General features: G+C 43.2%; 1 protein-coding gene across 8 annotated transcripts in view; it reads left to right on the forward strand.

Moving 5' to 3' along the window:
* LOC103005732 (beta-adrenergic receptor kinase 2) overlaps window positions 1–24356 on the forward strand; it is a 203196-nt gene that overhangs the window by 105661 nt on the left and 73179 nt on the right. Inside the window, exon 2 of one of the 8 annotated variants that reach the window (XM_057526628.1) lies at window positions 3425–3472. The exons of the other annotated variants lie outside the window; for them this stretch is intronic. The gene's annotated coding sequence lies outside the window, so the exon portion shown is untranslated. The remainder of the gene's footprint in view (window positions 1–3424; window positions 3473–24356) is intronic. 8 annotated transcript variants of the gene reach the window in all.

The following is a 24356-nucleotide window of genomic DNA, read 5'->3' on the forward strand; positions in this document are numbered from 1 at the left end:
ACAGAGTGAAGTAGGTCAGAAAGAGAAAAACAAATACCGTATGCTAACACATATATATGGAATCTAAAAAAAAAAAAGAAAAAAAATGGACAGAAGAACCTAGGGGCAAGACAGGAATAAAGATGCAGACCTACTAGAGAATGGACTTGAGGATACGGGGAGGGGGAAGGGTAAGCTGGGACAAAGTGAGAGAGTGGCATGGACATATATACACTACCAAACGTAAAACAGATAGCTAGTGGGAAGCAGCCGCATAGCGCAGGGAGATCAGCTTGGTGCTTTGTGACCACCTAGAGGGGTGGGATAGGGAGGGTGAGAAGAAGGGAGACGCAAGAGGGAAGAGATGTGGGGACATATGTATATGTATAACTGATTCACTTTGTTATAAAGCAGAAACTAATACACCATTGTAAAGCAATTATACTCCAATAAAGATGTTAAAAAAAAAAAACGGCATCATATAACACGTGGCCTTTTGCATCTGGCTTCTCTCAACATAATGTTTTCAGGGTTCATCTACGTTGTAGCGTGTGTATCAGTACTGCCTGCCTTTCTGTACCTGATAATATTCCCATGTATGGCTATGCCACATTTCATTTATCCATTCATCCGCCGACTGTTTCCAGTTTTTGGCTCTCATGAATAACGCCACTAGGAGAAGAAGGTGTTTTTTAACGTGTAATTTGAGCAAGTGGTTCCGTGTTATTAACATGCCCTGGGGTGTGTGTGTGTGTGTGTGTGACAGGCCTGCCCTCCCCTACAGCTCTAGTTCCAGTCTCTGAAATGCATTGAGGATTCTGTTTGAGGATTCTGTCTTCCTTTGTGTTTTCTGCTCCCCACTCTCCCTCCTGTAACCCCTTTCTGCCATCCCCACTCCCCGCACCCCCCCAGTCACACGTTGCAAGCCCCAGAGCTGTTTTTTCCGTTGTGATTAAACCATCACCTGAAGCCGCCTCCAGGAGCCTCTGATCTGAACCCCCTAGTGGCTTTAACGTGGCCCTCGTGCTATTAACTTCAGCCTCACAGATTTTCCCCCACTGAGAACAGCTTTGCTGGGCACTGAGGGTCTGTGACTTTTATCTCAATTAGGCCGTTAAAAAACTGAAACATGGTTTAGATAAATAAGTAACTCCTCCTTCCCTTCCTCCTGACTCTGAGCTTGGAGCTGGTGAGCTGGCTGGGGAGAAGGTCACAGGATGGGGGCTGGGGGATGGGGAGAGGGGACAGGGTAATCGTGCCTGACACGGATCTGTAACTACACGTGGACAGAGCTCTATACTGAACGTGTCTGGTCCCTCCTTTGCTCCGAGGCGTTCCCGTTTTCTGGTTGGTGTGAGGGGTGGGGCAGAGTGGAAGGTGGACCAAGGTTGCAGTAGCTTTGTCTGACTCTCTAGGTCTGTGACATCCCCCTTCAAGCGCATCCCTCTTCCGCACTGTCTCCCCATCTCTTCCCTCCGCCCCTTTCCGTGACTGTCTCCCTGTGTTTCCACCTTGTTGCTTTTCTGTGGTCCCTCTGTTTCTCTTTCACCCTCTACCTGTCTCCTCCTTTTGTCTCCTTCCGAACCTTCCGGCATCCCCTGTGCTGCGGTTGGCGCATGGTTTGGGGGATCGCCCTCCAACGCGGGCTGCAGCCGACTTGTCAAACTGCTTTGTGAAACAAAAAATGTAGAAATCTTTCATTTACTTGGCCTCTGAGGCTTCGCTGGGGTGGCAGGCAATTGGCAGGCCTGTCGGCTACACCCTACACTGGTCGTTGTTTCATATTCTTAGCTATAAAAGTGGGGATACAAATGGTACCTGCTTCATGAGGCCGTAGTGAGGATCCAGCAGGAAATGGATGCGAAGCCCTGAACACAGTGATTGATTCTCAGCAGATGCTCAATGAATGAAATCTCTTAAATGAAATCGTTTATTATAAAAATTTTTAGTCCTGGGTGAAAATGGACCAGAACAATGAGCCCCCATGCATATACATCACCCAGATTCGATATGTTTCAACATTTTGTGTACCTGCTTTGTCCATCCCCTCTTTTTGTGGTTGCCGGAATATTTTAAAGCTATTAGCAATCCTCTCGTAGCATTTCAGCCCTATGTGCATCTCTAAAAAATCTGAATGTTTTCTCATACAACCTTAAGACCTTTATGCCAACCAATGAAAATGATGAGTCTTACTTTAATACTGAGTCCATATTCAGGTTTTTCTGATTAACTTTAAAATGTCCTTTTACTCTTGTGTTTTTTGAATCAGGATCCAAATATTGTTCTTGTATTGTAATTGGTAATAACATCCCATTAATCCAGAACAGTCCCCCACCCCACCCCCACCCCCAGGTAATTGATGTATTGAAGAAACTGGGCCGGCTGTAGAGTGTTCCACATTCTGGATTTCTCTGTTTGCTTTTTCGTGGTGTCATTTAAATTGCACTTCTGCTTCCTAAATTTCCTGTGTACTGAAAGCCAGCTCCAACAGCTGGATTAGCGTGTTAGGTTCGGACTTTGTAGCAAGAGGCACGTGACACGTAGGTGCCGCTCTGCCGTCACTTCTCTAAAGTGGGCTCAGGTGCGGTCAGCTCTCCGGCTCCTCATTCAGCTGTCATCTGCCGTTCGTTTCATTTTCACTGACGATCTCTGCATAAATCGATTATTTTATTAGGAAGTTAGGAAACGGTGAGTTTGCTAATCATGCCATTCCTTCCACGTTGACTGCTTTTACTCATCCACTTGAGCTATATATTTGCCTGTAAAGACAGTCAGGTGCGGTTCTGCGACGTCTCCCGTGACTTTTAAAAGCCTCCACGTGTTACTCCCAGGGGTAACCCACTGAAAGAGATTTTGCAGATATAATTAAGGTTGTGTTCTGGGTGGGTTGAATTTGCTCACACCAGCCCTTTAAAAGCAGAGAATGTCCTCAGGCCGGCAGCAGAAGTCAGAGAGATTGAAGCAGGAGAAAGGTGGGACGCACCCTTGCCGACTTTGCAGGTGGAGGGGGCCCCATGAGAAGGATTGTGAGTGTTGTCGAGGAGCTGAGGGTGACCCCTCCTCCTTGGCAGGCAGCAAGGGAACAGGGACCTCAGTCCTACAGCCCTCGGAACTGCATTCTGCCAACAGCATGAATGAGTTTGGGAGCAGATTCCTCCCTGGAGCCTCTAGATAAGAACCCAGGTTGCCAGCACCTTGATTCTGGCTTTGTGAGCCCCTAAGCAGAAAACCCAGCAGAGCCAGCCAGGACTTCTGACCTCCAGAACTAGGAGGTATTTATTAGTGGTGTTTTTAAGCCACTGAGTTTGTGGATATTTGTTACACAGCAATAGAAGACTAATAGAGCAGGATCAATGCTTAACTTCTTTGTTTTTAATTGCCGGTTTCCAGAATAAAAAAGGTTAAGTAACTGACAGCTGCCTTTATCTTCCTCATCCTTACATAGAAATCATACGTCTTAACGGACATCAATGAAGTTGATTCCTAATTTGCTGTGAGTAAAACTTACTCATTTAGATATTGACAAATGTCCTGGGTTTGGCTCATTGAAAGAATGGTTTTAAAGGGATACTGGTTATCAAATAGACAGTAAAATCAATTTGTCAGTTAAAATCAATTTGTATGGTTAAGATGTTTTGCTACCATTTTCTTCTGTGATATACTGAAATAATTTCATCATATGCAAGTGGGGCACATAACATTTGATAAATTCCATCTGTCTGTTGACAATCTACTCACTTCTCTGACTGCATACCCTCTCCTGTTAGAGAAGGATGTTTCCGATTATAAGGAGACTCCAAAATAGATGCTTAATTCATAAAGTATGCAAATGTTCCTCTCATATATAAAGAACATCATGGTTAAAGTACTATGACGTCACATCATTATTGCCACGGAAGACATTTCATTTTCTCACACTGACTTCAGAGCTTAATCCAGAGTCTGAATATTAATCTTTTTGAATTCGTGTGAGAATTGGTGTCTTTGAAACATGGTTTTGGTCAAAAGAAAATTTTGCAACTTTTACTCTTTTAAAAACAGCTTTATCGAGGCATGATATTACATGTTATAAAATTCACTCATTATGAGTGTATAATTTGATGAGTTTTAGTAAACTCTGAGTTGTGCAGCCAGCACCACAGTCTAATTTTAAAACAATTCCATGTCTCAAAGAGACACCCTTGTAGACACTCTTGTGCCCACTTGTAGTCACTTCCTGCTCCCATCCCCAGGCAACCAATAATTTGCTTTCTGTCTCTATAGTAATTTTCCTTTTCTGAACATTTCATATGAGTGGAATCTTACAGGCTGTAGACTGTTAGTCTTTTGCATATGGCTTCTTTCATTTAACACCAGGTTTTGGAGGTTGATCCACGTTGTGTGTTCCGGTCTCTCGTTCCCTTTTATTGCTGAATAATATTCCATTACATGGATAGACCACATTTTGTTTATCCCTTCGCCAGTTGATGGACATTTGAATTATTCCCACTTTTGGTCTATTGCAAACGATGCTGCTGTGTTCACATTCACGTACAAGTGTGGATGTATGTTTTCATTTCTCCTGGGTGTGTAACTAGGAGTGGAATTGCTGGGCTGTATGGTGAATTCGTGTTTAACTTTCTAAGGAATCACTAATTGCTTTCTAAATTATACTATATTTCATAGAAATATTGCTAAGCGATACTATATTTACATTCTCACCATCATTTTATGAGAGTTCCAGGTTTGCCATAGCCTCATCAACACTTGCTGTTGTCTTTGATTCTAGCCTTCCTAGTGGGTGTGAAGTGGTGCTTCATTGGGTCTTGATTTGCATTTCCCTAACAGTTAGTGATATTGGACATGTTTGTGGTGATTAGCCATTCTTATATCTTCTTTGGTGAAATGTCTGTTTAAATCTTATGCCCATTTAAAAAATTGATTGTCTTTATTTATGTTATTTATCATATGTATAATTCACAAATACTTCCTCCCAGTCAGTGACTTCTTTTTCATTTTCTTCATAGTGACTTTTGAAGTACAGAAGGTTTTAATTTTGAAGTCCAGTTTACAAATTTTTAGAATGAATTTTGGTGTCTTATCTAAGAACTTTTTGCCTAACTGAATTCCCCAAAGATTTTTTTCTCTTTTTCTTCTAGAAGTGTTTTAGCATTTTAGCTCTTAGGTCTTTGTTTGATTTTTGAGTTGTCATGTATAATGTGAGGTAAGGGTCTAAATTCATCTTTTTTTGCATGTGGCTATCTAGTTGTCTGAAAAAAGTTTGTTTTTTTGTTTGAAGAAAAACACGTTTTCTTCCCCCATTGGATTGTCTTGGCACCTTTGTTGAAAATTAATTGACCATAAATTTAAGGACTTATTTCTGGACTCTTAGTTTTGTTCTCTTGATGTATATGTCTGTCCTTATGCTGGTTCCACACTGTCTTGATTACTGTAGCTTTATAGTAACTTTTGAAATCAGGAAATAAAAATCTTCTCACTTTATTCTTTTTTTTTTTTTTTTCAAAATTGTTTTTGGCTCTTCTGGATCCTTTGCATTTCCATATGAATTTTAGCATCAGTTTTTCAATTTCTGCCAAAAAAAAAAATCCTACTCAGATTTTGGTAGGGATTTTGTTGAATGTATAGATTTGGAGACAACTGTCATTTTAACAACATTAAGTCTTCCAATCCATGAATGAAATGTCTCTACAGTTGTTTACGTCGTCCCTAATTTCTCTCAGCAGTGCTTTGTAGTTTTCAGTCGTATGTGTCTTCTTAAATTTATTCACAATTATTTTAACGTTTTTGATGCTATTATGGATGAAATTGTTTCTTTAATTTCATTTTTGGTTGTTCATTGCTAGTACATGGAAATAGAATTGGTTTTTGTATGGTGATCTTGTATCCTACAATCTTGCTGAACTAATTTATTAGTTCTAGTAGATTTGTGTATGTGTGTATGTGTGTGAGTTCTTTAGGATTTTCTACATGTAAGATCCTGTCTCTGAATAAAAACAAATTTACTCCTTTCTTTCCAGTCTGGTGCCTTTTCTTTTCAATTTTTACTTTTCACTTTGATTTCTTAAATATTTATTAACGTTGGTCTCAAACATATTTAGCATGATTTCAAAGAACATTCGGGTTGAAAGAATGCATAAATTATATTTGGCATTTGGGGCTAAGGCATAAGAAATATACTTGCCATGGACTTTGAAAAAAAAAGTACGTTTCATTATAAAAAGGATACATTGGAAAGACAGAAATTGCTACCTTACAAAGTTCTTTTTTTTTCTTTTTTTTAATTATTATTAATTTATTTATTTATTTATTTTTGGCTGTGTTGGGTCTTCGTTTCTGTGCGAGGGCTTTCTCTAGCTGCGGCAAGTGGGGACCACTCTTCATCGCGGTGCGCGGGCCTCACTATCGTGGCCTCTCGTTGCGGAGCACAGGCTCCAGACGCACAGGCTCAGTAGTTGTGGCTCACGGGCCTAGTTGCTCTGCGGCATGTGGGATCTTCCCAGGACAGGGCTCGAACCCGTGTCCCCTGCATTAGCAGGCAGATTCTCGACCACTGCGCCACCAGGGAAGCCCCAAAGTTCTTTTAAAAGGGTTTTCTGAGCTGGCCTGTAGAAAGAAAGATAGACACAGACATGACATAGAGACCTCTTTTTTTAATTTGGTAATTATATGCAAAATACAGGACCACAGAAGTACTGAAAAAAAAAAGCGACACAGAGGAAAACATTTTAGTATTACTTTTCTGTCAGTTTCAAGGAACAAAGTTACCAGCCTATTTTGTGATTATAAAATTATTGCTCGAAGTGCCTCAAAACATGGTAGATGGCTAAAATCTGCAAATACTTACCTCTATGCAACTTCTGACTTGAAGCCCAGAGTTAAATGGTAGAACATCGAGCCCTTTTGCATGTGGTCGTAGAGAGGGAAATCTTAACCCGGGAACCCCGCTTCAGGCTTTGTTTTCTCTTTTGTTTCCACCTTTGTTTGGAAGAGTTTGTTTGTGTCCCTGTGCAGGGCCTTCCCCAGACAAACAGCCTCCCTGATTGACAGTCACAGACGGCCGCTGTCCCACCCTGTCTGATGTGTAAAACTTCCTCCAGCTGAGAGCCACCAGTCCCAAAAGAGAAGAAAACCTGAGGCCCCATTCGACCCCGCATCAATTATCCATGCCTTTGTGGAGACTTCTAGTGAGGGAAAGAGTTAAAGATCCATTTAAACTTTCAAACAGCAGAGGTAAACACTTGACTAAGCACAGCTAATTGGATTTGCAATTGGAGAGGCCAGGCAGCCACAGGCAACGGGTGGTGAGGAACCCACAGAAATGATGGACCCAGATTCTGCACTTTCAACTTGCATCTCTAAACAGAAATGCCGCCTAGAGAGGAAAGACCCTGAAGAAGAGGGAAAGGCTGTTAGTCCAAACCCCACTGGTAGGCAGTCCTTTGGGCTGACTCCTTATCTGTGTTGGCTCCCACAAGCCTGGGTATTGGCGCCCCGGGTTGGAGACGCCACCTGCCCTGCCACGCAGCCTCTGCGGCTCTGAAAACTGGGGACATCTGAGAAAATTGTGGCAGCTTTCAAAGAGAGTAAAAAGGCTTAAACCAGTCCTATGAGAAATTTAGTTGTCTTTTTTTTTTTTTTTTAAATTTTATTTATTTATTTATTTAGTTATGGCTGTGTTGGGTCTTCGTTTCTGTGCGAGGGCTCTCTCTAGTTGCGGCAAGTGGGGGCCACTCTTCATCGCGGTGCGTGGGCCTCTCATTATCGCGGCCTCTCTTGTTGCAGAGCACAGGCTCCAGACGCGCAGGCTCAGTAATTGTGGCTCACGGGCCTATTTGCTCCGCGGCATGTGGGATCTTCCCAGACCAGGGCTCGAACCCGTGTCCCCTGCATTGGCAGGCAGATTCCCAACCACTGCGCCACCAGGGAAGCCCTAGTTGTCTTTTTTGTTTGTTTATTTTAAACCAGTTTATTTGGGCTGGTTTTCCTTTTACAAGACATCATTCAGGTTCTAAGATCAGCCATGATTATCTCTTCCCAGAAAAATTCAGAAGAGCTACACTTTTACTGGAATGACACAATCCTTTAACATCTGCAAATCACTAGAACTATAGGAACCCTGGCATGTGACCACCAGACCCCTGATCTGCAGGCTGGCAACTCTCTCTCTGATCTTTTAGGTGGTTGCTATTTAATTTTCCCTGAGCTCTTCTGAGCCCGTGGTTGATGGGAATTACTATTGGTTTAAGACAGTGATGGCCACCTGTGTACTAAACACAGCACTAGTGTTTTCTATGCTAGTTAAAATAATGTGACCAAGTTTGCCCATCCCCCAAAAAGCAGAGCCTGAATAGGAGGTAGGCACTTCACAACTGCTATTTTCTGTCTGTCACCAGGAAAAGTTAGTGGGGAAATGAGCACGCATCGGGTTTTTGTTTTTGTTTTTGTTTTTGTTTTTAAATTTATTTATTTATATTTATTTTTGGCTGTGTTGGGTCTTTGTTTCTATGCGAGGGCTTTCTCTAGTTGCGGCAAGCGGGGGCCACTCTTCATCGCGGTGCACGGGCCTCTCACTATCGCGGCCTCTCTTGTTGTGGAGCACAGGCTCCAGACGCACAGGCTCAGTAGTTGTGGCTCACAGGCCTAGTTGCTCTGTGGCGTGTGGGATCTTCCCAGACCAGGGCTCGAACCCGTGTCCCCTGCATTGGCAGGCAGATTCTCAACCACTGCGCCACCAGGGAAGCCCTGGGGTTTTTTTTAATTGAAGTATAGTTGATAGAACGTTCTGTTAGTTTCAGGTGTACAGCAAAGTGATTCAGTTATACATATATATATTATTTTTCAGATTCTTTTCCATTATAGGTTATTACAAGATATTGAAAGTAGTTCCCGGGCTTCCCTGGTGGCGCAGTGGTTAAGAATCCGCCTGCCAATGCAGGGGACATGGGTTCAAGCCCTGGTCCGGGAAGATCCCACATACCGCAGAGCAACTAAGCCCGTGCGCCACAACTACTGAGCCTGTGCTCTAGAGCCTGCGAGCCACAACTACTGAGCCCACGTGCCACAACTAGTGAAGCCAGCGTGCCTAGAGCCCGTGCTCCGCAACAAGAGAAGCCACCACAATGAGAAGCCTGCACACTGCAACGAAGAGTAGCCCCCGCTCGCCACAACTAGAGAAAGCCCATGTGCAGCAACGAAGACCCAATGCAGCCAAAAATAAATAAAATAAATTAAAAAAAAAAATTAAAAAAAAAAAAAAAAAAAAAAAAAAAAGAAAGTAGTTCCCTGTGCCATACAGTAGGTCCTTGTGTTTATCTATTTTATATATAATGGTGCGTATCTGTTAATCCCAAACTCCTAATTTATCCCTCCCCACCTTTCTCCTTCGGTAACCATAAGTTTGTTTTCTATGTCTGTGAGTCTATTTCTGTTTTGTAAATCAGTTCATTTGTATCATTTTTTTAGATTCCACGTATAAGTGATATCATATAATATTTGTCTTTATCTGTCTGACTCACTTCACTTCGTATGATAATCTCTAGGTCCGTCCATGTTGCTGCAAATGGCATTATTTCATTCTTTTTTATGGCTGCATAATATACCATTGTGTATATATTGATATATACCACATAATCTTTATCCATTCATCTGTGGACGGACATTTAGGCTGCTTCCATGTCTTGGCTATTGTAAATAGTGCTGGAGTTTGTTTTTAAAAAAACATATAAACTATACAATTCCTAGTTAATATATCATGATACTAAAATCCAGAATTTGGGGGCAGTGCACAGGTCTCTGCTTTATGTGCTTTGTTGAATGAGACATTGAGAATCTAATATATTTTAAGTGCTCCGTTGGAAATGTCTTATTAAACAAAAAGGCACATAGGGGAGACTAGAACAGCGTCAGGCCACAGAGGACTTTCCACCTGCTACCAGCTCACTCTGCAAAAGGATGGATGTGAAACCCACAGACTTCTGGCATGCCAGTATCAGACAGCTGTAAGGAGTGTTTACTACTGCCCAGAAGTGTCCGAAATTCTTGGAAGGGGCTACTGGTGATGTTTCAGAGCCATGAGTTTAGATCCCACGGCAAGTGTGGGGAAACCACTCTTAGCCAAAAGGAAAGTCTAGCCAATCAGCCAACATCTGCAACTGACTCAACTTTGTAGCTGTCTTGTTGCCTGGGTCCACATAATTGAGGGAAAATACTACATGCTGTAGCAAATATTAGCAAAGCTGGGGTCTTAATATATATTCCTGGAGAGTTCTAAGGACCTAGGAAACATCACCTGTACTGGAAAAATTGACCGTCAGCTTTTTGAACTGACAGTAGAGGGATGATTGGGCGGTTTTAGGACTTCAGGGGCCCCAAACGCCTGAAATTCCAGGTGGCAGTGCACTGTCACAATATCCCCTGGTTTTAGCTCTTTTGGAAATACCTTTTCTGAGGGTTTTATACATTATCTTTGATTTATTTTAGTATTCCTACTTCTAGTCAAAGTCAAGACCAGGAAATGTAGAGATATGCTATGAGGTGGTTCTCGGGCTTTGTTTGAAATCTGCTAAAAATTCAGTCATTCATTCAGTAAATTTCACTGTGTACCATGCATCCGTGAATAGTACTGCTATGGGTGCCCCTATGGAGCTAACATTCTTTGTTTAATATATTTATTTAATTATTTATTTGGCTGCTCTGGGTCTTAGTTGTGGCACGCGGGATCTTTTAGTTGCAGCACGTGAACTCTTTTTTTTTTTTTTTTTTTTTTTTTTTAAATAACACTTTTTTTTTTTTTACTTTATTTATTTAATTTATTTATTTTTGTCTGCACTGGGTGTTTGTTGCTGTGTGCGTGGGCTTTCTCTAGTTGCGGCGAGGGGGGGCTATTCTTCGCTGCGGTGCGCGGGCTTCTCATTGCAGTGGCTTCTCTTGTTGCAGAGCATGGGCTCTAGGCGCAGGCTTAGGAGTTGTGGCTCACGGGCTTAGTTGCTCCGCGGCATGTGGGATCTTCCCGGACCAGGGCTCGAACCCGTGTCCCCTGCATTGGCAGGCGGATTCTTAACCACTGTGCCACCAAGGAAGCCCAGCACGTGAACTCTTAGTTGTGGCATGTGGGATCTAGTTCCCTGACCAGGAATCGAACCTGGGCCCCCCTGCACTTACACTGGACCACCAGGGAAGTCCCTGGAGCTAACATTCTACCGGGGGGTGTTGGGGGGGCGAGAGACAGACCAACGAATACACACTGTCCGCACAGTAGTAAATGTTGTGGAGAATTGTAGAGGCCAGAGGGGGGCAGGGCTTGCCGGTGTGTGCGGCAGTTTCAAATAGGGTGTTTGGAGAAGGCACCACTTATAAAGGGACGGTTGAACAGCGTCCTGGGGAGGTGTGAGGGCTGGGGGGAAGTGGGTCCAGGCAGAGGGCTCAGCAGGGCAGAGACCCTAAGACTGGAACCACGTGGTGGAGGAACAGCAAGGAGGCTGCAGCCAAGGGGCTGAGTGCGAGGGACCGCGAGACAGGTGGGGGGTGGTTGGCGAGGCTTTTTAGGCAATCACGAGGATCTCCACTTTTACTGGTCCTGGGACGGGACACAGGAAAGTTTGAGCACTGGGGCGGCACACCCTGACTCAAGTGCTCACGCAGCATCGTCTAGGTGCTGTGGAAGCAAGAAGCAGGAGATGCTGCAGCGCTCAGCAAGAGATGATCCCGGCTTTGGGACCAGCGGCCAGCAGTGGAGGTGGTGAGAAGTCATCTGAAGATGGGAGGATAGATTTGCAGTGAATTGTGTTGTGGCACAAAAGCGGGTGGGAGGCACAGGGGCTTGCAGGGTACCATGTGCTGGGGTTCAGTTGGGGCCAGAAGGTGAAAGAAAGGCTCAGGCAAGAGCCTGAGGGTGTAGGGCGATGACTGTGTTCATGCATCTCGGAATTAAGGTGACTTGCTTGCTTTGCACAGTGGGCCGTCTGCTGAAGAGTATTGTCACACCCGCTCTGTGTTCTGCATGATGCTTTTAGGTCAGCCTTAGAGTTCAGAGCTTTGTCCCAACTCTGCTCGCTGATGAACAGAGAAGATTCTTGTGATTTGGTTTCGAAGAGAAATCCCAGCAAAGTGTGGATGGAGTTGGGGGCAGAGAGAATTGCTTTAGTTCCTCAAAGAGACTGTTCATAACAGTGGAACACAATGAGAGCAACTATGACAGCTTCTTCAAGAAGCACATATTCTTTCTTCCCTTGTAAGATGCACTTACTCTCCAAAGAAATCTTTTTTTCTTACTGGAAATATTTCACTGCTTTGAATTTTTTTTTAAATTCATTGTCTTCAAAGTTTGCTCTTTCAGAATTCACTTGCTTACCATATAATCTATGACTATTAAAGAAGATTGAAATTAGGTTTGTTTTGTGGCTTCTACTTTTAAACAAAGAAGTGGGTTCAGAATTGGTGATGGAAAAGAACTTGAAATAGGATAGTTTATTGGGAACATTGACTTGGGCCCTTTTCTTCTATTGTTACTTTTTAGCTTATCTCTTTCAGAATATGCCTGATTTCCTTCTCGTGAGATACCACATATCTAAGGATCCAGTTGTTACTTAATTTTTCTTTGTTTACTGATAAATATGCTGTATGCTTTTGTTCTTTTAAAAAGCAATTTTATTGAGGTATAAAACACTCACAATAAAATACATCCAATTTAAGTATAGAGTTTGAGTTTTGACAAAAGTGTGCACCCGTGTACCTGTTACCACAATCCATATATGGACCATTTCCATCACTTTAAAAAGTACACTCTTGCCCGTTTCTAAATAGCTCATCCCAGCCCCAGGCAACCACTGATCTGCTTCTGCTTGCAGTCACAATAGATTATATTTGCCTTTTCTAGAACATCCTATCAATAGAATCAAATCCTATGCACTCTTTTGGGTCTGGCCCCTTTGCCTCAGCACCATGTTCTTCCTTGAGGTTCATTATCATGTTGCTTGTGTCGGGATTTTTGTTTCTTTTATTGCTGAATAGTATTCCAATGTATGGACTTATTAACACACTTCACTTTGCATGGACATCGGGTTGTTTCCAGTTCAGGGAAATTATGAGTAAAGGTGCTATGGATATTTTTCATCAAGTCTTGCTGTGAACAAATGCTGTCATTTCTCTTTGGTAAGCGCCTAGGAGAGGCATTGTTACATCTCCTGTGATAGGTACACACAGTTTTTTTTTGTTTTTTGGTCGTACCATGCAGCTTTTGGGATCTTAGTCCCCCGGCCAGAGATTGAACCTGTGCCCCCTGCAGTGGAAGCATGGACCCCTAACCACTTACCGCCAGGGAATTCCCAGTACACACACATTATGATTGTTATGTCATCTTGATGAATCTGCCACTTTTGTCATGATGAGAAGTCTGTCCTGGTAATAATATATTTGTTCTGACGTCTACTTTGTCTAATATTGTTATAATCACTCGAGCTTTCTTGATATTAGTGTTTGCATGGTATGTCTATTCTCTGATCTCTGCCTTGTAATTAGACTATTTAGACCATTTACACTTAAATAATTACCAATTTAGTTGGATTTAAATCTCGCATGTATTATTTGTTTCCTTGTTGCTTTTTTCTTTTCCAGTCTTCTTTTGGATTGAGTATATCCTAGTAAGTTGTCACCACCACTGGCTTATAATAGCTATATAGCTCTTCATTTCATTTATTTTTCTGGTGTTTCCAGGCACCTCGTCTTCCGTGAACTCCTGGTGCCTTTGCCTCGGCAGGACCACCATGGTCTGCTTGGGTCCCCCTCCCAGCACCACATTTCAGAAAGTGCCTCCAGGCCAAGAGCTGACCCAGCCTGGGGTCCTCCTAGTTTGCTTCCCTTCTTTCAGGGACTGTAGCCCCTTCTGTGTCTGAAAACAGTTACTTCATATATTTTGTCCAGTTTTCTGGTTGTTATTGTGGGAGCTTAGGTCCGGCTCTGGTTACCATATTATGTTCTGAAGTGTAATTTTATTTTTGAAATAAAGTATTTGGTTCTTGACAGGAGAATGTGTTAAATATGTGAAATTGGGACTACCTGTAAAACCCTAGATGCATAACACCATTGTTACAACTTCACAAAGTGATGTAAAGATGGTGATGATCAGTTTCCGGCTTACGCATAGCAGCACGTGTAAACCTCAGAAGCAGAAGCTTTGAAAAGTTCTGTATCAATACCGTTTGAATAAAAACAGCCCATAATCAAGCCCTTAGGTGCTCAGTGTTCTACATACAGATCTTTTTTTAAAAAAATCATCTTACGTGTGTGTTTTTAAAATTATTTATTTATTTATTTATTTATGGCTGCGTTGAGTCTTCGTTGCTGTGCACAGGTTTTCTCTAGTTGCGGCGAGCGGGGGCTGCTCTTTGTTTTGGTGTGAGGGCTTCTTGCTGTGGTAGCTTCTTTTGTTCCAGAGCACGGGCCGTAGGCACGCGGGCTTCAGTAGTTGTGGTGCATGGGCTTCAGTAGTTGTGGCTCGCGGGCTCTAGAGCACAGGCTCAGTAGTTGTGGCACATGGGCTTAGTTGCTCTGCTGCATGTGGGATCTTCCCGGACCAGGGCTCGAACCCGTGTCCCCTGCATTGGCAGGCGAATTCTTAAGCACTCCACCACCAGGGAAGTCTCCTACAGATCTTATTTAGTCTTCAAAATGACCCCATGCCGAGATTGGCATCAGCCCCATTTTACAAGTGAGAGGACCTGCACTCAGAGGTGAAGATGCTTCTCACCTGCCTGGCATCTTGTAAACAGTGATGGCTGAACTGAAATTGACCTTATAGAGTTGGTGTCTGCCACTCTCCAGAGCTCAGGCCCTCGGTCACTATCTGAGCTGATTATGTAAACAGATGAAACACCTTAGGAGACAGCAGTAGAGTTCAGGTTAACTAGCGCTGAAACCTCCATTTATGAAGTGGTTATTTTCTTCCTGAAATAGCTACTTCTTGCCAGGACAAAGCAGCACGATTTATTTCCCCCAAGAAGTGGTTTCCAAAAAGCCCTCGCCCTCTCTCCACCTTCTCTTTCTCCTTTGTTGCCTCCCACCTCTCTTCCTTTACTCTTTTTTTCTTTTCTTTATGTGTTTTCCCCCATCTCCCTCTGTCAAAATAGCAATAAGGGCAACAGCAAAAAAGAATGAAATAAAACCAACCCCAGTTTAATTCATGAAACCACAGAGTGCTAGGCTTAAATGAAACATTAGATTTTTATCTATCCCAGTCCTTTTGTTTTGCCCATCAGGAAACCAAGGAACATTAGCACAAAGAGTTGGTGAAAACCACCCAGCTTGTTGGCTACCATAGGAGCCAGAGTCTAGGGCGTACTGACCATGGGTGGGGTGTGGGGACCATCTGACTCCGGGGTGTCATGAATATGAATCGGGTCTAAGCATCTTATCAGGAATAAGTGGGTAATGAAAGCAGGTGACAAGAAAGAGACTGACTGGGTTATTGCTTAAATTAGTTATTTAGGGAATGTTTCTTTGAGGAAGTGATTTGAAGAAGTCATTGGTTTTGAGAAAGAAAGAGCCCCCATGAGGATCAGGTGGAAGAGCGTTCTCAGCCAAGAAGGAACAGCATTCTTGGCAGAGGGAACAACATGGTAATCAGCAGGGGCGGGAAAGAACACAGCAGGTTCCAGAATCAGCCAGAGGCCAAGGTAGGCAGAGAGAGAGGTGGGTAGGAATCAGCGTTTTATTTTACGTGTAATGGGAAGCTCTGGTAGGTTTTGACCACGTCCGATTTGTTTTAAGATCATTCCAGCCTCTTTATGGCGAATGAATTATCCAAGTCAAAAGTAGGAGAGTGGAAGCAGGGAGATGAATTTGGAGGCTGCCGCCGTCCAGGAAGTTGGCGGTGCTGGCTTACATCAGACGAGGACAGTGGAGATGCAAGAACGGGGGGGTGGATTGAGATTTATTCTGAAGATAAAACCTAACAGGTCAGCTAGTGACGTGAGGAGTGAGGGAAAAGAAGACTCAAGGAGAACTCAAAGGCCATTTAGGGGATAGTATAATTAGTTTCTATAATGTAGGACAGCGGTCCCCAACCTTTTTGGTACCAGGGGCCGGTTTCATGGAGGACAATTTCCCCATGGACTGGGGCAGTGTGGGAGGGAGATGGTTTTGGGATGATTCAAGTGCATTACATTTATTGTGCACTTTATTTCTATTATTATTACAGTGTAATATATAATGAAATAATTATACAACTCACTATAATGCAGAATCAGTGGGAGCCCTGAGCTTGTTTTCGCTTGTTGCTCACTGGTAGGGTTTTGATATGAGTCTGAAAGCAATTGATTTATTATGGTCTCCGTGCAGTCAAACCTCTCTGCTAATGATCATCTGTATTTGCAGCCACTCCCCAGTGCTAGTATCACTGCCTCAGCTCCACCTCAGGTCATCAGGCATTAGATTCTCATAAGGAGCACACAACCTAGATCCCTCACATGCGCAGTTCACAGTAGGGTTCATGCTCCTATGAGAATCTGATGCCACCGCTGATCTGACAGGAGGCGGAGCTCAGGTGGTAATGCAGGTGATGGGGAGCGACTGTAAACACAGATGAAGCTTCGCTCGCTCGCCGCCACTGCTCCCCTCCTGCTGTGTGGCCCAGTTCCTAACCGGCCATGGACCGGTACTGGTCCGTGGCCTGGGGGTTGGGACCCCTGACTTAGGGGAATGAATACATTCTATAAAGTATATTTCCTTAAATTATTCAAAACTATGAAAGGAAAGGAACTAGTTAATGCACAGAAAGATGAAGTGACCGGGGTAATTGAAACCATCATGTCATCACGTCACCTTCATGCCCTAAACCTGTCCTAAACCCCCACTGCAGGACAAAGTCCCTCTTGTTACTGTCATTCAAGTCACCCAAACTGGCCTCAGTCTTTTTTTTTCTTTGTCTTTTTCTTCTAGCGTCTACTCCACCGATGAGTCTTACGCTCTGTCTCCCTCTGTGGGACACCGCCTTCTGGCCTGTGCTTTTCTCAAAGATCCAGCCATTTGGGAATTCCCTGGTGGTCTAGTGGTTAAGACACTGTGCTTCCATTGCCGGGGAGAGGTGCGAGTTTGATACCTGGTCGGGGAACTAAGATCCCACATGCCGTGCGTCACGGCCAAAAAAACCCGAAACAACAACAACAACAAAAGATCCAGCCATTCAGGGATTAGCTGAACCATGAACAGCCCATTTTCTGACGTTCCTTATGTGCCATTTACTTGGCACTTCCTGTGGCAAATGTAGGATTTCCAGGTGCCTCTTCCGTGCGGTTTCTCTAACTGGAATCCAGATTCCTTGAGACTAAAGATAACCTCTGCTGCTGTTTTCCTCTTTGTGACTAGAAAGCATCTAGTTCAGTATTTTATACAGCAGAGGAATTGACTCTTTTTTTTTTTTTTTGTCTTTTTGCTTTAGCGTGAAATCCTTTCAACTGCCGTTACTGTAAAACTCTTATTTGTAGCATTTTGTGTAAACAGTAGGAGTATAGCTATATGCTCTGTGATTATTTTCTCAGCGTGAGGAGAGCATTCCAGGGGTGAAGTCATGGCCCACCAGTGATACACCCAGTGTCCCGTCCATCACCTTCGTCGTGGCCCTCGTGGGCACCTGTGCGCTGCTGGGACGAGTGTTAGCATGAGCACCCACAGAAATAGAGGGCTCAGGTGGGCAGCTGTGTTGAGTAGACGGTTCACGGGAGAGCAGCGGGGTACTGGTCCCCGCCACGCACAAAGGGGGGAAGGGACTTCCCACTGCCACATCCCCACTCCTGGCAGAAGGTATAAGGCCCGGAGCATACAAAATTACAACACGTAAATGCACCATCTAACTTTTAAACATACCTATGTCATTTAATTAACAAATTACTAGAGTCAGCTGGCTACAAGTTAAAATGGATTTGGACTAAATAATCAGAAACCATCTCATTGCTCTAGTAAGAAATCATTTCATAGTCATGAGATTTCACGTCAAGATATGGCAAGCAACTCCAGCCACCAGTCACTGGAGGTGCCGCAACAGCGGCCTGTGGGCCTTCTTGCCCCAGAGGGTTGGCCGTGGCACTGTCACCACCTGGTGTTCCGCTATCAAGGTTCTACTTTTTTGAGCCTTGAAGGCTTTTGCTGACATCTTCACATTCTGGTAGAAATATTCAGAGCCAGGTGGTAGGCAGGCACTGTTAACACATAGGGGTCAACACTTTGTACCTGTTATGGGTCGGCTTCAGGGATGGGATGAGGATGAAAGGGTCATCTGGGCACAGACGCGGTGGCAGATGAGCATCCTAAGGAAGAGGAAGGAAGGATTCAGCTTTGCCGTGTTGAGAAGAGGCCCGGCTCTAAAAACTTCCGCCCCGGATTTGAGAGCTGAGTTTAATTTTTCATGAAACAATTGCCCACTTATATTAAAAACGATTCCCCAGCAGGCTCTTTGGCATTCCGAAGCTCTCAGCACACGCGAAGCATTGTGTAACTGAGAAATACCTAGCACTGGGATTCTTCTAGACGGATCCCTCAGCCTGCCGGATGAAGCCCATCTCCCCCCGCCCATTCAAGCCTCGGTGGTGGGATAAAGCATTCTTTCCACCTTTTCCCCATAGGAACGTGCTCTGTCCAGATTCTTCAATTTCTTTCTTCTCACTCCTTCCTTATCTCCATGGAAATTTCCTGTCTCTGACCACTTGTTCTTTCTCTCGACTCTGTAGCCCATTCATCTCTCCACACCTGGCCTGTACTTCACTTCTTCCGGGAACCATCTGTGGCTATAGCGCGAGCCATACTGATCTTCCCTTAGTAAATTTATCAAATGTTTATTGAGACCATTAAGTCCTGGCCATTGTGCTGAGGATGAGAGAGAAAACCACACAAGAGCAGGCCATTTCCCTCCCAGAGCCCCTGACTAAACAACTCCTTGGTGACATCGTTAGAGGTGCATCCTTTCTTAACACTATGCCACTGTGTATTCCCAAGGCCGGCGTCACGTTTAATGGGGAGATACTAGAAGTACTAGAAGTATTGCCATTGAACGCCAGGAACAGACAAGGAACAAGAAATGGACACATTGATCACGCCGACAGGACCAGTACCCAAGAGGTGGAGGGCCCGAAGGATTCCTTGAGCAGCGGTGCTGAGTAGCAAACCTCAATACAGAGAGCCCTGGACATGCTCGTGAGCAAAGACCTGTAACCCAGGGTAAAAATGGAACCTAAACATGTGAAAAGATTTTCGACTTGATTAAAAATTGGCAAAGCGCAAATTACTCTGAACTATTATTATTTTTCTTAATCTTTCAAATTGTCACAAGATCCAGAAGTTTAATAACACACTTTTGGTATGGCCGTGGGTTTAAAAACAGGAGCTGATGCATTGCCGGTGGGTGTACGAACAGGTACTGCTCGGATGGGGCTAATTTGGCTGGGTCTATTAAAATAACAGAATGTCTATATAACCTTTGGCTCAGGAGTTTCGCTCGGAGGAATGTGTCCTACAAATAGGCTTGAACACATGAGAAATGATGTACGGAGAGGGTTATTTATTGCAGCAATTTTGTAAAAGCAAAATATTTCCTGCAACCCAAATGTTCACCATTAGGAAACAAGTTATGTAACTTCTGACATTCCATCCGCTGGAATAATGCAGCTGTAAGGAGCGGCCAGGTGGCTCTTCGTGACTAGTCTAGAAAGATCTCCAAGGTCTCGAGTTATGAAAAAAAGGCTGATGGAGACAGTATGGTAGGAAATAAGAGTTCATCTTTGCGCCTGCCTTTGTGCTGTGTTAGGAGGTAACACAGCGCCTATAACAGAGACCCACACATGGGAATGTCTCTCTCATCCGTAGCAGTGCAGGGTTAGCAGGAGGCCCCCCTCCACGTGCCAAGCTCTTGCCATGTTGTGGCGCTGGTGTCCCTAGGACTGCGGAGTTTCCTGCATCAAGCTGGGTGAAGGAGTCACATGGATTTCTTAGCACCTGGCCAAGATATAACACACATCACTTCCCTGAAAAGATACAAGGAACCAGTAATAGCCATTACCTTGGAGGTGATGGTGGTGGGTGCGCTACTGGGAAGATGAAGGACATGGACCAGAAGGAAACTTTTCATTTTATACCTTTTTAATTTATTTTTACAATTTTGAGCCATTTTGTCCATTCATAAGATAAAAAGAGATAGTTGCGAGTTAGTGGGCTTGAAAACACTAAGGACCCAGGGCCGTGGGAGCACAGAAGAGGGATAGCTCCTCCACCTGGCTGGGCTGGGGAGTCCTTCGAAGTTTACTGCATTACGTGATGCTCAGTTGAGGTCCTGAAGGTAAAGTGGCTGTTAACCAGGTCAAGTCTGGAGGGAATGAGAAGGGTGGGGGTGGGGAAGCGGGTGGAGAGATGGTTGGCAGGAAGGGAGCGGGCGCTGAGAAGGGGAGTCTTTCAGGTGGAGTGAGGAGCGTCTGTGAAGGCACAGAGGCGTGTTGAGCGACCCGCGCTTGCATCCGGCCATGCTGTGCGGGTGGGCACTGTAGCTCTGGGGAGGTGTGGGGCAGAGCGGGGCATGCATTGCAGTGCAGATGTTAGAGGCTGGGTCTTATCCAGCATTCTGTGCGATGATGAGTTCAAAAGCAAGGGAACGGCATGGTCAGATCTAGGCAGCAGCACGCAGGACGAATGGGAAAGGAGACTGAACGAATGTTGAGGTGGCCGTGCCGTGATCTAGGAAGCAATGCATCTCTCCCTGCAAAGCGAGTATGGCACTTAACTAATGCAACGCAGTTAGGTATTATCTTTTATGTATGTCTATCAGTACCTCCAATCAGATTGCAATTGCTCTGAGAACCCCTTTATTTACACTTATAGCACCATGACATAAATGCTTATTGGTTGGGCTTCCCTGATGGCGCAGTGGTTGAGAATCCGTCTACCGATGCAGGGAACACGGGTTCGATCCCTGGTCCGGGAAGACCCCACATGCCAAGAAGCAGCTAAGCCCGTGCACCACAAGTACTGAGGCTGCACTCTAGAGCCCTCAAGCCACAACTACTGAAGCCCGTGTGCCTTGAGCCTGTGCTCCACAACAAAAGAAGCCACCGCAATGAGAAGCCCATGCACCGCAACGAGGAGTAGCCCCCGCTCACCGCAACTAGAGAAAGCCCGCGCGCAGCAACGAAGACCCAATGCAGCCAAAAAAAACCAAAACCAAACAAACAAAAAACTTATTGGTTGATTTTTTTGTTTGTTTTAAATAAACCTTTAATGGAATATATGTATAGAAGAGTGCTCAAGTCCAAGTGCACAGCCTCATGAGTTATCACCAAGTGAACACACATGCATTAATTGGTTGATTATTATTCTGTTTCTTCCTTGTTAAAATTATGGTTAGACCCAGTGTGTGTGTGGTTTTTTTTTTTAACATCCCTATCCCACCCCTCTAGGTGGTCACAAAGCACCGAGCTGATCTCCCTGTGCTATGTGGCTGCTTCCCACTAGCTATCTATTTTATGTTTGGTAGTGTATATATGTCCATGCCACTCTCTCACTTTGTCACATCTTACCCTTCCCCCTCCCCGTATCCTCAGGTCCATTCTCTAGTAGGTCTGTGTCTTTATTCCCATCTTGCCCCTAGGTTCTTCATGACCTTTTTTTTTTTTCTTAGATTCCATATATATGTGTTAGCATACTGTATTTGTTTTTCTCTTTCTGACTTACTTCACTCTGTATGACAGTCTCTAGGTCCATCCACCTCACTACAAATAACTCAATTTCGTTTCTTTTTATGGCTGAGTAATATTCCATTGTATATATGTGCCACATCTTCTTTATCCATTCATCTGTTGATGGGCACTTAGGTTGCTTCCATATCCTGGCTATTGTAAATAGAGCTGCAATGAACATTTTGGTACATGACTCTTTTTGAATTCTGGTTTTCTCAGGGTATATGCCCAGTAGTGGGATTGCTGAGACCCAGTGTGTTTTACACACCCTCCCCACTTTGTCCTGGCCATGTTTAATCTGTGATGTACACACATACCCTAATTTCCATACTGCCAGCTTTAATCATTGTTCTTTGAGACGTCTTTGGGAAATATAAATCAGGTGGATTGTTGGAATAATATTTCTATTTTAAGTTATTTTAAATCTCACTTTATTTTGTCAGTTTGTTTACTATTAGATGTGCATTAAACGGTTATAAGTGAAAAAAATTGACCCCAGTCTGGAAAGAGTATTGGCATGGTGCATAGCCAGAAATTTTTTTCTTTTCCATCATTTCATAATGTTGGTAAAGGCTGAAAGTAATCCCAACTATTGCAAGGGTTTAGGTATACTTTTCTTGCCACTGAATTTTCACATTTTCCTCCCAGTCCCAATTTCCTTTGTTCCCTTTTGAAGTAAGAGCCAATTGCTTGGAACATTCTTTGAATTTTTCTTTGGCCACGTTCATTACCATTTGTGCTTTTGTCTACTAGACTGTTAATATTCAGGGCCCCAAATCTCTCCATTATCTAAATGAGTGATCTCATTAATTAATCTAAGACTATTTTGTTGAGCACGTATGTGCTGAATTTAAATTGGAGGTGGGGTAGATAATTTGGATATTTAGAAGACCTATTTACAATTTTGTTACTAATTTTCTTCTGTAAAGTTTTAAGTCAGGAAGTGAAAGTTCTAGTTTGATAAGCAGAGTCAAATAAAAAAATATATTTAAGGTTTGCATGAAGTAGATAAAAATAATTAACTAAATATTCATTTTGATTTATATTTATTTATTCCTCTTGGGACTTGGAAGAAATGAAAGGGAGAATTATTCATTGGGAATTTAAGTTAGTATTATTCATCTAGGAGGGGCATGGTGACCTGTGGGAGTTTTCCGTTTTTACATGTGTATGCTTTTTTTCTGTATTTTTGAGTTTGCTTTTCTAGTTATCATTTAAGATTTCCTTTCTTTTCACTTGTAAAGACTATTGTGTATCCTGAATGTGTCAGAGTAGTTGTTTCCAGCCTCTGCATTACCCAGAACCTTTGTAATTACTTATTTTAGCCCCGTGCCTCTGTGTGTGAATGATTTTATCTTCCGTACAAACTTGTGCTTTATGAAAAACATCCTGTAGAGATTGACAACGATGTAAGTGATCATGCATTAGCTTCTGGAAATTTTAGATCCCAATTTGTGATCGACTTAACGCCAGTATTCAGGAACATCTTTTGAGCCTTATCCCTGGCTTAGCTGTATGTACCCAATCTTATTTTTCTTTCTTCTTTAGCACCAGTTTTTTGTTTGTTTGTTTGTTTGTTTTTGATGGGGTGGCAGGAAGAGTCAGGTTTATTGAGGTATAATTTAAGTAAAACTCACCATCTACAATGTACAATTCTATGAGTTTTGCCAAATGCATAAAGTTGTATAACGACTACCAAAGTCAAGACACAGAGTAATTCATCACCTCCGCAAATGTTCTAGTGCCCTTTATGGTTGACCGCCACACCCCACCCCAACCCCTGGCAACCACTGATCTCGTTGTTCCTATGGCTCCTCCTTTTCCAGAATGACACATAAGTGGACTCATTCAGCATGTAGCCTTTGGGTGTGGTTTCTTTCACTTAGCACAGTGCATTGGAGATTCACTTACAGTGGATGTATCAGTAGTTCATGCCTTTGTCTTGTTGAGTAGTGTTCCATTGTGTGGATACATCACAGTTTATCCAGCCATCAGCTGAAGAACATTTGGGTTATACCCAGTTTTTTGATATTATATATGAAGCTACTACAAATATCTGTGTTCAGATTTTTGTGTGAACATAAATTTTCATTCCTATTGGGTAAAATACCTAGGAGTGTGATTATTTGGGTTGAATGGTAAATGGATATTTTAACTTTAAAGAAATGTTTTTGAATGAAGCTGCATTCCTACTAGCAGTCTATGAGAGTTCCAGTTACTCCACATCCTCTCCTCGTCAGCAATGGCATTGTCTCTCTCTCTTTTTTTTTTTTTGCTATTCTAAAAAGTATATACTGATATCTCACTGTTTTTAATTTGCATTTTCCTAATGACTAACAATGTTGGACATCTTTTCATGTGCTTATTTTACATTTATATATCATCTTTGGTGAAAGTATTCAAATCTTCTGCTCAATTTTTAAAAATACTGGATTGTTTATATTCTCATCATTGGGTTTGAGAATTCTTTGTATACTTTGGATACAGGTTCTCTATCAGATATGTATATTGCAAATATTTTCTCCAAATCTGTGGCCTGTCTTTACTTTCCCTTTGTAAGTAATAAGTAATTTATGCGAAATTACTTTTGAGACTGTGTAAATATTTTGTTCCTTATCAAACTTTTGCCCCCTGGTTTTGGCACCTATTGATTTTCTAACTCCATCATTC

This window comes from Balaenoptera acutorostrata, chromosome 13, assembly GCF_949987535.1.
Source record: "Balaenoptera acutorostrata chromosome 13, mBalAcu1.1, whole genome shotgun sequence".
In the NCBI taxonomy this organism is placed as follows: Eukaryota; Metazoa; Chordata; class Mammalia; order Artiodactyla; family Balaenopteridae; genus Balaenoptera; species Balaenoptera acutorostrata.